This window comes from Panulirus ornatus, chromosome 22 (assembly GCF_036320965.1).
Source record: "Panulirus ornatus isolate Po-2019 chromosome 22, ASM3632096v1, whole genome shotgun sequence".
NCBI classification, from domain to species: Eukaryota; Metazoa; Arthropoda; class Malacostraca; order Decapoda; family Palinuridae; genus Panulirus; species Panulirus ornatus.
The window spans coordinates 7,851,518-7,864,017 of NC_092245.1; positions in this window are offsets into that span (position 1 = coordinate 7,851,518).

Sequence of the window (12,500 nt, forward strand, 5' to 3'; positions counted from 1 at the left end):
ATCCCATCACCAACGTCATGTATCCCATCACCAACGTCATGTATCCCATCACCAACGTCATGTATCCCATCACCAACGTCATGTATCCCATCACCAACGTCATGTATCCCATCACCAACGTCATGTATCCCATCACCAACGTCATGTATCCCATCACCAACGTCATGTATCCCATCACCAACGTCATGTATCCCATCACCAACGTCATGTATCCCATCACCAACGTCATGTATCCCATCACCAACGTCATGTATCCCATCACCAACGTCACGTATCCCATCACCAACGTCATGTATCCCATCACCAACGTCATGTATCCCATCACCAACGTCATGTATCCCATCACCAACGTCATGTATCCCATCACCAACGTCATGTATCCCATCACCAACGTCATGTATCCCATCACCAACGTCATGTATCCCATCACCAACGTCATGTATCCCATCACCAACGTCATGTATCCCATCACATGACCTTGAGGTCCAGCCTGCCGACTGCCATGACTGTATCATTCCTGATGTGGAATCATTCTACAGTAGATGACTCTTACTTGTTCACCTGAGGCAGGTGACCTGGGCATCCACCGCAGCCTGGCCAGGGAGAGATCTGTGGTTGAGGAGATAGCATGGTATACCACTGCGTCATGATGACTGATTATATTAATCATTCAGTCCCGGAGAATGATGATCAAGCTTGGTTTTGAAGATATTAAAGTGTTACTCTGAACAATATTTTCTGTGAGGTTATTCCATGTATCAATCATGTCGTTTGTAGAGGAAATATTTCGTACAGTCCAGAAGTATTTGGTGACCTCTAGGTTGTCGTCCATGTCTCTCTTCGGTAATGCTGGCGCTTCGGTAATGTTCAATATGACGTTGTTGAATCCTATAGAAATTCTGAAACAATTTTTTGATTTACCTCGGAGGCGTCTCTTGCTCAGAGAGAACAAGTTAAACTTTAACATTCTCTTGTATAGTTTGGTTGGCAAGGAAGGAATGAATTTAGTTGCATTACGCTGCACTGCTTCCAATCTTAGAATATCCTTGCTGAAATGAGGTGCCCAAAACTGCACTACATAATCGAGGTGTGGTCTAACTAGACTTAGATACAGTAACAATATCAGATTTTTGCTCTTGAATGTAAAGTTTGTGTTAATATGGCTAAGGTGGGAGGTAATGTAAAGTTTGTGTTAATATGGCTAAGGTGGGAGGTAATGTAAAGTTTGTGTTAATATGGCTAAGGTGGGAGGTAATGTAAAGTTTGTGTTAATATGGCTAAGGTGGGAGGTAATGTAAAGTTTGTGTTAATATGGCTAAGGTGGGAGGTAATGTAAAGTTTGTGTTAATATGGCTAAGGTGGGAGGTAATGTAAAGTTTGTGTTAATAAATGTCAACATTCTGTTTGTTTTCTTGGTAGCTTCATTATGATGCTGGGAGACGATGACCCCTAGATCCCTGACACTAGGGATGGCCTTCATCTTGTGACCCATCAGTTCAGGATAACTTTGTGTTCAGGTTTCCTACTTGACGATAAATGACATTTATGTTCCAGACCATTTAAAGATTATATCCAGATCCTCATGTAACCTTAGCCCACGTTATCATCTTCAGCTGATATAGTATTGCCGATCTGTGTGTCATCTGCACATTTGGACACTAAGGTATCTGGCCCTACGTCAATATCGTTAACATAAATGATGAAAAGTATAGGTCCAAGTACAGATCCCTGGGGCACTCCACTTGTAACGGGTGACCACGGTGATGATCCCCCAGTCATCACCTCACCAGGCTTCTGTCCAGTGTCCTATACAACCAGTCATGCCCAAGACCCAGACTTTGTCCATCAGTTCAACGTGTGGGATTTCGTCGAATGCTTTCTGCAAGTCCAGAAATATCATATCTATTGCTTTTGTCTTGTCTTGTGAGAAATGTATGATAAGATTCAAGGACGTTTGTGGGGCATGATATGGGTCTTCTAAAACCATGTTGTATATCATGGATCAGAATGTGATGTTCCAGATAGGCTGCGATTGTATCTCTAATAATCTGTGACATCTATATTGAAGGTAACTTTAGCTTCAAATGAAAAGGAATTGTTAAGAAGTTGTAAGATGTGGTTAAGTAAAAAATGCAAAAATATAGGAGGAATTTAGGGATGTTCTGTGAAGGAGATGAAGGCGACACTCCAGTCAGCCAACATTTGAAAAGTAAAAATGAGAAAGAAATGTACACAGCAGGACGAGAAGATACAGTGGGCGAGGCAGGAGACGACTGAATCTTTTCCTCATCAGGAAGAAAGTGTCAGCTGATGATCAGTGAATCAAGAATAAGGATCAGAGGAAAGAGCTGATAAGGATGATGCCAAGATGTATGTCATCACACAATAGTCTCCACACCAACGGTATGGAATGTATGGGAGGTCTTGGATACGTATGTCCTGGACCCATACAAAGATCTCCAAATATACCAGAGAAGTAAGGTGGTGCACTTCACTTATGAGGTAGTCCAAGATGTCAGCGGAGGATTATGAACAACGAGGAACAGAAAAAGGCAAATGTTATACTTGTCTTACAGAAAGAAGACTATGACGTTGTATTGGACTACAGACAAGTCTCCCTGGTCTGTGCGTTTCTAAACATGGTAGAAAACATGGTAGAGATAAATGTTTCTTATGTGGTGATGCTTCTGTCTCCGCCAAACACATAGCAAGGGTTACTGTTGTGAGAAGGGAAGCATTTATTCCTTCTCCAAGACGACCTCTTCTTCCAATCTACGATTCAACCGTTCCTGTTCTGAGGCCATTCAGACAAGGGATCAGACATATCGGCCTTGGAAAAACTCTCCTTCCTCTAATCCCCATTCAGCTCATATCACAGCCCAAAATTACTGTAAGCATGTTATCCGTGAGGCGAAGCGTTCTTATATTCCAAAGAAGTGCAATAAACTCTCCTCGTCATCCACTGATAGGTTTCTATGGTCTTTAGTTAAGGGTATCTCTAACAACTTCTGTCGCTCTACCTTTCCTTCACTTTTCCGTCCTGACGGTACTATAACTGTCTCTCCCGTAGACAAAGCCACTCTCTTTAGGTCTCCCGTTTCTCCTCTAACTCCACCTTGGATGACTCTAACTTTCCTTCTCCTTTCCTTAGTAGTCTTATGCCTCTTCCCGTAATCTCTTTTCGGACTGTCCGAAAAGCACTTCTTTCTCCGGACACAAGCAAGGCTTATGGTCCTGATGGCTTCCATCCCTCTGAACTTGCACCTGGCTTGCTCGTCTGTTCCGTTTCTATTCAAAATCCTCAACTTTCCCTTACCAGCTGGATGCATGCATTGGCACATTCCATCCCTAAGAAGGGTGACCGTTCTGACCCCTCTAACTATCGTCCTTTTGCTTTACCATCTACCATTCCCAAAGTCTTTGAATCCCTCCTCAAGTCCCATATCCTTAAACATTTTAGATCCCACAGTATGGCATCTGTAAGGTAAGATCCACTGGTGATATTCTTTCCTATCTTACTAATGTCATGTGTAGTTGCCCTTGACATGTCCCCTCTTTTGTCTTCCCTCCCTCACTTTGCTCCTTCATATCTAGCTTCCTCTCTGGCCGATCTGTCTCTGTGGTTGTTGATAGATCAGGCTTTCTCATTATCTCCATCAATAACAGTGTCCCTCAATGTTCTGTCGTGTCTCCTACACTTTTTCTTATTTTCATCAACGATTTTCTCTCCTCCACAAAAAACCAAGTGTACTCATACGCTGACGACTTAACACTGCATTACTCCACATCTTCAGTTCTGCGCCTTCTCTGACTCGATCTGCATCTCGTTTCGACATAACTTCGTCCGTAAACTCGGTCTTGTACAGGATATCTCGTTGGGTAGAATAAACCTGGTTAAGTTTAGTGATTCCAGGGTCCAGTTACTGCCCATCTCTCTATCGAAAATTCCTGACACCTTTCCTTTCCTCTCTCCTTTGACGTTTCTGTAATTCCACTTCTTGACTCAGTGAATATATTTGGTATTACTGGAACATCCAAACTACCTTGGAAACCCCATATTACGGAAATAGCTGAGTCTGTCTCTAAGAAACTAGGTGTCCTGTTTAGATGTCGAAATTTCTTTTCTTCTGGACAGTTGCTCCGTTTATACAAAGGATTGATTCGTCCTTGTATGGAGCACTGCTCTCACATCTGGGGTGGTTTTAGCTCTGTATCTTTACTTCAACAGATTTGAGCTGAAAGAGGTCCGACTTATAAACTATCATAGTCTAAGTTCCCTCTTCTATAGGTATTACTTTGGAATCTGCTCTCGAGGGCTGGCTGCTTGTGCGCCTCCACCACTAGCTAGACCATGCAATGCTCGGCCAGCTGCTGCGTCACATGATTGCTGAGTGACTGTTGGCATCTCAAGAGTGGGCCGTTTTGATATCTGTGTTTTTCCCTACACGTCGAGGCTTTTGGAACTCTCTACCCTCTCATGTCTTTCACAATAACTATGACCGTGACACATTTTAAAGAGATTTTTCACTTCCTCCAAAATTTGTATATTCTCTCACTTGTCTCTTCTTTTTTTTTTTATTCTTTAATCTCTCCATATCTCCATTAAAACCTGGCCTCGAGGTGGACATTAGTCCGTGACTGAGTCTTCAACGCAGCAAAAATGTGCTTGATTACTTGCGGAGAAATTTCTTGAGAGGCAACAAGGGTTCATGAAGGGTCATGTGTAATGAAACTTTAAGACTTACATGAGAGTATGAACTCCGTTTAAGACAACCGAAATCGTTATGCTGCCTGTGGGCATCTGGACCGCCAGAGAGCATTTGACACTATGCCACATGAGAAGGTGAAGGTGTTTGACCTTCAGGCAGGCGTAAGGAATGATTCCTTTCATGGAAGGGAACAAAGGGCCCAGTGCATCGCAAATAGGTGATTACAACAAAACTAGCAGCAGCAGCAGAAGCAAATCAAACAAACAAATAAACAAAAAACAATTAAAAGCAAGTCACAACCGAAAGAGCCAGCAGAGTTACTGCACACCAGATCTGTGGACCAAACATCACCACATCACTCGACGCTGAGCATCTAACATAACCATCACTCGATACTGAACATCTAACATAGCCATCACTCGACGCTGAGCAGCTAACACAGCCATCACTCGATACTGAACATCTAACACAGCCATCACTCGATACTGAACATCTAACATAGCTACCACTCGACGCTGAGCATCTAACATAGCCATCACTCGACACTGAGCTACTAACATCGGTCACTGATGATGAAGTTATAACATCTATTCATCATCAACACTCGACATCAGAACTTAATCACCTAACGACATCGTTTGACGTTGTGTTCAACTTCTGTCATCAACACTCGACTATCAAGGTTCAACATCTGTCAACATCAACTGATCAGTTTCCAAGTTACACAAACGCTGGAAGTTAAGGGTTTAATGTGGTCAATATTTGTTGACTCGTTACACACACACACACACACACACACCACACACCACACACAGACACACACAGACACACACTACACACACACACATACACACACACACACACACACACACACCACACACGCACACACACACACACCACACACACACACACACACACACACACACACACACACACACACACATCACACACACACACACCACACACACACACACACACAACACACCACATACACAACACACCACACACGTACCACACACACACACACACACACACACACACACACACACACACACACACACAACACACCACACACTTACCACACACACACCACACACAACACACCACACACTTACCACACACACACCACACACTTACCACACACACACACACACACACACACACCACACACCACACACACATACCACACACACCACACACACATACCACACACACCCTGCTCCTGACCTGTCTGATGTACTGACCTGTTTGTGGTGCTATGTCTCTGGTGCTGACCATTCTGGGGTGCTGACCATCAGTAGTGATGACCTGTGTATAGTGCTGACCTGTCTGTGATTCTGACCTGTCTGTCTGTCTGTCTGTCTGCCTGTCTGTCAGTCTGTCTGTCTGTTTGTCTATCTGTCTGTCTGCCTATGTTTTAAACCTGTCTGTGGTGCGGACGTCTCTGTGTAGCTGACTTGACTGTGGTTACGTAAGTGTGGTGGAGACCTGTGTGTGGTGGAGACTTGTGTGTGGTGGAGACGTGTGTGTTGCGGAGCCATAAGTGTGGTGGGAGCCATAGGTGTCGTAGGGAGCCGTAAGTGTGGGGAGAACCGTGAGTGTGGTGGGGAGACATAAGTGTGGTGGGGAGACATAAGTGTGGTGGGGAGTCATAAGTGTGGTGGGGAGACATAAGTGTGGTGGGGAGCCATAGGTGTCGTAGGGAGCCGTAAGTGTGGGGAGAACCGTGAGTGTGGTGGGGAGACATAAGTGTGGTGGGGAGACATAAGTGTGGTGGGGAGTCATAAGTGTGGTGGGGAGACATAAGTGTGGTGGGGAGACATAAGTGTGGTGGGGAGCCATAGGTGTCGTAGGGAGCCGTAAGTGTGGGGAGAACCGTGAGTGTGGTGGGGAGTCATAAGTGTGGTGGGGAGACATAAGTGTGGTGGGGAGACATAAGTGTGGTGGGGAGACATAAGTGTGGTGGGGAGTCATAAGTGTGGTGGGGAGACATAAGTGTGGTGGGGAGTCATAAGTGTGGTGGGGAGACATAAGTGTGGTGGGGAGACATAAGTGTGGTGGGGAGACATAAGTGTGGTGGGGAGACATAAGTGTGGTGGGGAGACATAAGTGTGGTGGGGAGACATAAGTGTGGTGGGGAGACATAAGTGTGGTGGGGAGACATAAGTGTGGTGGGGAGACATAAGTGTGGTGGGGAGACATAAGTGTGGTGGGGAGACATAAGTGTGGTAGAGGGTGGGGCTGGTGGAGCTACCTCCGCCAGGCAAGGCTCCTGTAATTAGGAGTCGTGGTGTCTGGTCGATACGCACACAGGACGCGGAACATATTGACTGGAAAACGGACACTTCCACGCCGGGTAACCGGATGGCCGGGTACGGACCCACGAGGTCCGGACATCCGCTGATGCTGTAAGGTACACGAGGAAACTTACCCGGACCCTACCGTGAGGGACAGTGGCTGTTCTCATGATGTACATGATGTTAGTAACATGTTAACGTGACGATGCCAGAGCATGACTGGCGGCGGGGGAGCAGCTGCTACACTCTGGCTCATGACTGCTAAGGTCAGGGACGATGGTTGGTGTGGACTGGTTACACTGTGACCTTGTATGAGGATGGTGTGGTGGGTACACCACTGATGAAAGGTCATGTGGGGATGTGGGGGTGTCCTCCTGCACAGGAAGGTCGAGGGAGGGGTGTGGCGGAGCACTGGACCAGATGGGTCACAGGTGAAGTTAAGCAGATGGTGTGAGATGACTTGCCTCAGCTGAGCACCCGACCTCCTCACTCGACGCTCATAATGAGATGAACATGAGGAGTGAGGGTGTGTGAAGATGGTTAGGGCAAAGCTTCTGACCCAGAGAGAAATGTCTGTAGATGCAAGAAATGATATGTTCTTATCTTCTGACATGGAACTTCAGGAAACATTCATTCTCACTCACCGTCTCACGTACACGATCCTAAACATTCAATATCCACTTCATCATAACATGATGACTGAATACTTTCATTCTATCATTCACAAATTCCAACGATAAAATCTCTGTCAAGTATAGCGTTATGTTCTCTTCATCAGAAACTTTACCACGCCCCGTTGGCTTGTGTTTACTGTGTCACAGTGTACCATGACCATCACAAGTGTGAGCATTACAACATGTACGTTAGTGTGACCATACTGCTCACATATTTACTAACATGTTACACTATATATATACTTTTATTGTTGTTCTTGCTCGGGCTCCCACAGGACCAGCCTCGTATGGATGACCAGGAAGCTATGTTCCTTGAAGTCCTGCCTCACCTCCACACCAGACATGACACCATCTGCCTCAGTAGTGTGTCGTGCCCTGGGGCAGACACCAGGGAATGTGTGGCAGGTGTCATGTGCTGGGGCAGACACCAGGACATGTGTGGCAGGTGTCGTGCCCTGGGGCAGACACCAGGGAATGTGTGGCAGGTGTCATGTGCTGGGGCAGACACCAGGACATGTGTGGCAGGTGTCGTGCCCTGGGGCAGACACCAGGGAATGTGTGGCAGGTGTCATGTGCTGGGGCAGACACCAGGACATGTGTGGCAGGTGTCGTGCCCTGGGGTAGACACCAGGACATGTGTGGCAGGTGTCGTGCCCTGGGGTAGACACCAGGACATGTGTGCAGATGTCATACATTAAGACACAGCAGCACACGTAATCAGCCATCATTACTATACGTGGAGGGAGGGAGGCAGATGTACACTTGTGGGCCACCATCTCTTCCAAACCATCACAACAACAATATACAACTTTCTAAACTTCTGTATGACGTCCACCTCCACCATATTTTCATACAATGTACATACATCCTTCCCTCTTCATACAATGTATTCCATACATACAACATTCTTACATTATAAAAACAATTATTTACATCTTTTTAGAAAAAGTTTCTCGTTTACCTTCAGGTCATGTCATGTACTGGGGTAGATTGTTTACCTTCAGGTCATGTCATGTACTGGGGTAGATTGTTTACCTTCAGGTTATGTCATGTACTGGGGTACATTGTTTACCTTCAGGTCATGTCATGTACTGGGGTAGATTGTTTACCTTCAGGTCATGTCATGTACTGGGGTAGATTGTTTACCTTCAGGTCATGTCATGTACTGGGGTAGATTGTTTACCTTCAGGTTATGTCATGTACTGGGGTAGATTGTTTACCTTCAGGTCATGTCATGTACTAGGGGTAGATTGTTTACCTTCAGGTTATGTCATGTACTGGGGTAGATTGTTTACCTTCAGGTTACGTCATGTACTGGGGTAGATTGTTTACCTTCAGGTTATGTCATGTACTAGGGTAGATTGTTTACCTTCAGGTCATGTCATGTACTGGGGTAGATTGTTTACCTTCAGGTTAGGTCATGCACTGGGGTAGATTGTTTACCTTCAGGTTATGTCATATACTGGGGTAGATTGTTTACCTTCAGGTCATGTCATGTACTGGGGTAGATTGTTTACCTTCAGGTTAGGTCATGTACTGGGGTAGATTGTTTACCTTCAGGTTAGGTCATGCACTGGGCGGGTAGACCGTAAAGGTCACCGACCATTTTGTGGTGGTTTGAAGTTTGTTTTCCTTGGTTGACAAGTCGTTAATGATGTATCTACTGTGTATACTACTGTACCAGAGGTGCATGACAGTGCTGTGGCCACAGGTGAACAAGATGTTCACAGCAGCACGCTACCCGCGCAGGCCACCCTCAGGCTAACGATAAGATGAATGAATTGTGTTCACAAAAAGGTTGTTACGTCGTCACTGCACTGAAGCCATTGTTCTACTATCGTTAACAGACTTGAACCATAACATTAAACTCGTCTACATCCCAGTAACCACCTGCTCTACCCTCCATGTTTGGTCGCTGACGAACTAACACAAGAAATGCCAGACTGTAGGACCACAGAAGCAGGCCATCCAACGCACCATTGGTTGACAAGAAAAGAAGCAGACGATACGTTCAACTGAGTAACTGGTTACTGCAGACTGTAATGACGAACTCTCTCGAACACGATTACCCTGGCAGCCTAACATGAACAGTAAGGTCATCACTAACATGATCAGTAAGGTCATCACTAACATGAACAGTAAGGTCATTACTAACATGAACAGTAAGGTCATCACTAACATGAACAGTAAGGTCATCACTAACATGAACAGTAAGGTCATCACTAACATGATCAGTAAGGTCATCACTAACATGAACAGTAAGGTCATCACTAACATGAACAGTAAGGTCATCACTAACATGAACAGTAAGGTCATCACTAACATGAACAGTAAGGTCATCACTAACATGAACAGTAAGGTCATCACTAACATGATCAGTAAGGTCATCACTAACATGAACAGTAAGGTCATCACTAACATGAACAGTAAGGTCATCACTAATATGAACAGTAAGGTCATCACTAACATGAACAGGAAGGTCATCACTAACATGAACAGTAAGGTCATTACTAACATGAACAGTAAGGTCATCACTAACATGAACAGTAAGGTCATCACTAACATGAACAGTAAGGTCATCACTAACATGATCAGTAAGGTCATCACTAACATGAACAGTAAGGTCATCACTAACATGAACAGTAAGGTCATCACTAACATGAACAGTAAGGTCATTACTAACATGAACAGGAAGGTCATCACTAACATGAACAGTAAGGTCATTACTAACATGAACAGTAAGGTCATTACTAACATGAACAGTAAGGTCATCACTAACATGAACAGTAATTACGGTCATTACTAACATGAACAGTAAGGTCATTACTAACATGAACAGTAAGGTCATTACTAACATGAACAGTAAGGTCATCACTAACATGAACAGTAAGGTCATCACTAACATGAACAGTAAGGTCATCATCACTAACATGAACAGTAAGGTCATCACTAACATGAACAGTAAGGTCATCACTAACATGAACAGTAAGGTCATCATCTCTAACATGAACAGTAAGGTCATCATCACTAACATGAACAGTAAGGTCATCACTAACATGAACAGTAAGGTCATTACTAACATGAACAGTAAGGTCATCACTAACATGAACAGTAATTACGGTCATTACTAACATGAACAGTAAGGTCATTACTAACATGAACAGTAAGGTCATTACTAACATGAACAGTAAGGTCATCACTAACATGAACAGTAAGGTCATCACTAACATGAACAGTAAGGTCATCATCACTAACATGAACAGTAAGGTCATCACTAACATGAACAGTAAGGTCATCACTAACATGAACAGTAAGGTCATCATCTCTAACATGAACAGTAAGGTCATCATCACTAAGATGAACAGTAAGGTCATCACTAACATGAACAGTAAGGTCATCATCTCTAACATGAACAGTGAGGTCATCACTACCATGAACAGTAAGGTCATCACTAACATGAACAGTAAGGTCATCACTAACATGAACAGTAAGGTCATCACAAACAATCTCAACAGTTGGACTTTGGTCGAAAGAATTCGAGTTATTTTTCCCTGCTCCATGATCATCGTTTAAGTCTTTTCTTTTTTCCGGAACTCATGATTGGCCCACACATAGTTGACCTGCATGACACAAGTGTGATGTCAGAAAGTGTTCGTCATCATTTTGAGAAACATAAGTTAGCGTTTGAAAGTTTGGAACAAGCAGGAGTTAATACAGGGAGAGTGCAGGTTACTGAAGCGTGTTGTGTATGAGCAAAGTTGGATGACACGCGATGGTGAACGTGTCACAAGCTTGGATGGTGAACGTGTCACATGCTTGGATGGTGAACGTGTCACAAGCTTGGATGGTGAACGTGTCACAAGCTTGGATGGTGAACGTGTCACATGCTTGGATGGTGAACGTGTCACAAGCTTGGATGGTGAACGTGTCACAAGCTTGGATGGTGAACGTGTCACATGCTTGGATGGTGAACGTGTCACAAGCTTGGATGGTGAACGTGTCACAAGCTTGGATGGTGAACGTGTCACAAGCTTGGATGGTGAACGTGTCACAAGCTTGGATGGTGAACGTGTCACAAGCTTGGATGGTGAACGTGTCACAAGCTTGGATGGTGAACGTGTCACATGCTTGGATGGTGAACGTGTCACAAGCTTGGATGGTGAACGTGTCACAAGCTTGGATGGTGAACGTGTCACAAGCTTGGATGGTGAACATGTCACAAGGTTGCTGCTCACATGATGATGGCCGGCCCCTTCGTCCTAGGCTTAACATCAGTTTGAGGCGATCATGCAAGGAGAGCCAGCGCTCTTACGATGTGGTGGTGTAAACATGGACAAACTTATGTGTGCAATGTTGAGTTGTGAGGCACAACCTTTATGTTGTATGGAACACAAGAAGCTCTCACAACCCTCAGTAAGATGGTGAACACTTTACAACTTGTCATATTGTGAGACAGTAAGATGGTAGACACTTACAACATGTCATATTGTGAGACAGTAAGATGGTAGACACATTACTACATGTCATATTATGAGACAGTAAGATGGTAGACACTTACAACATGTCATATTGTGAGACAGTAAGATGGTAGACACTTACAACATGTCATATTGTGAGACAGTAAGATGGTAGACACTTACAACATGTCATATTGTGAGACAGTAAGATGGTAGACACTTACAACATGTCATATTGTGGGACAGTAAGATGATGGACACATTACTACATGTCATATTATGAGACAGTAAGATGGTAGACACTTACAACATGTCATATTGTGAGACAGTAAGATGGTAGACACTTACAACATGTCATATTGT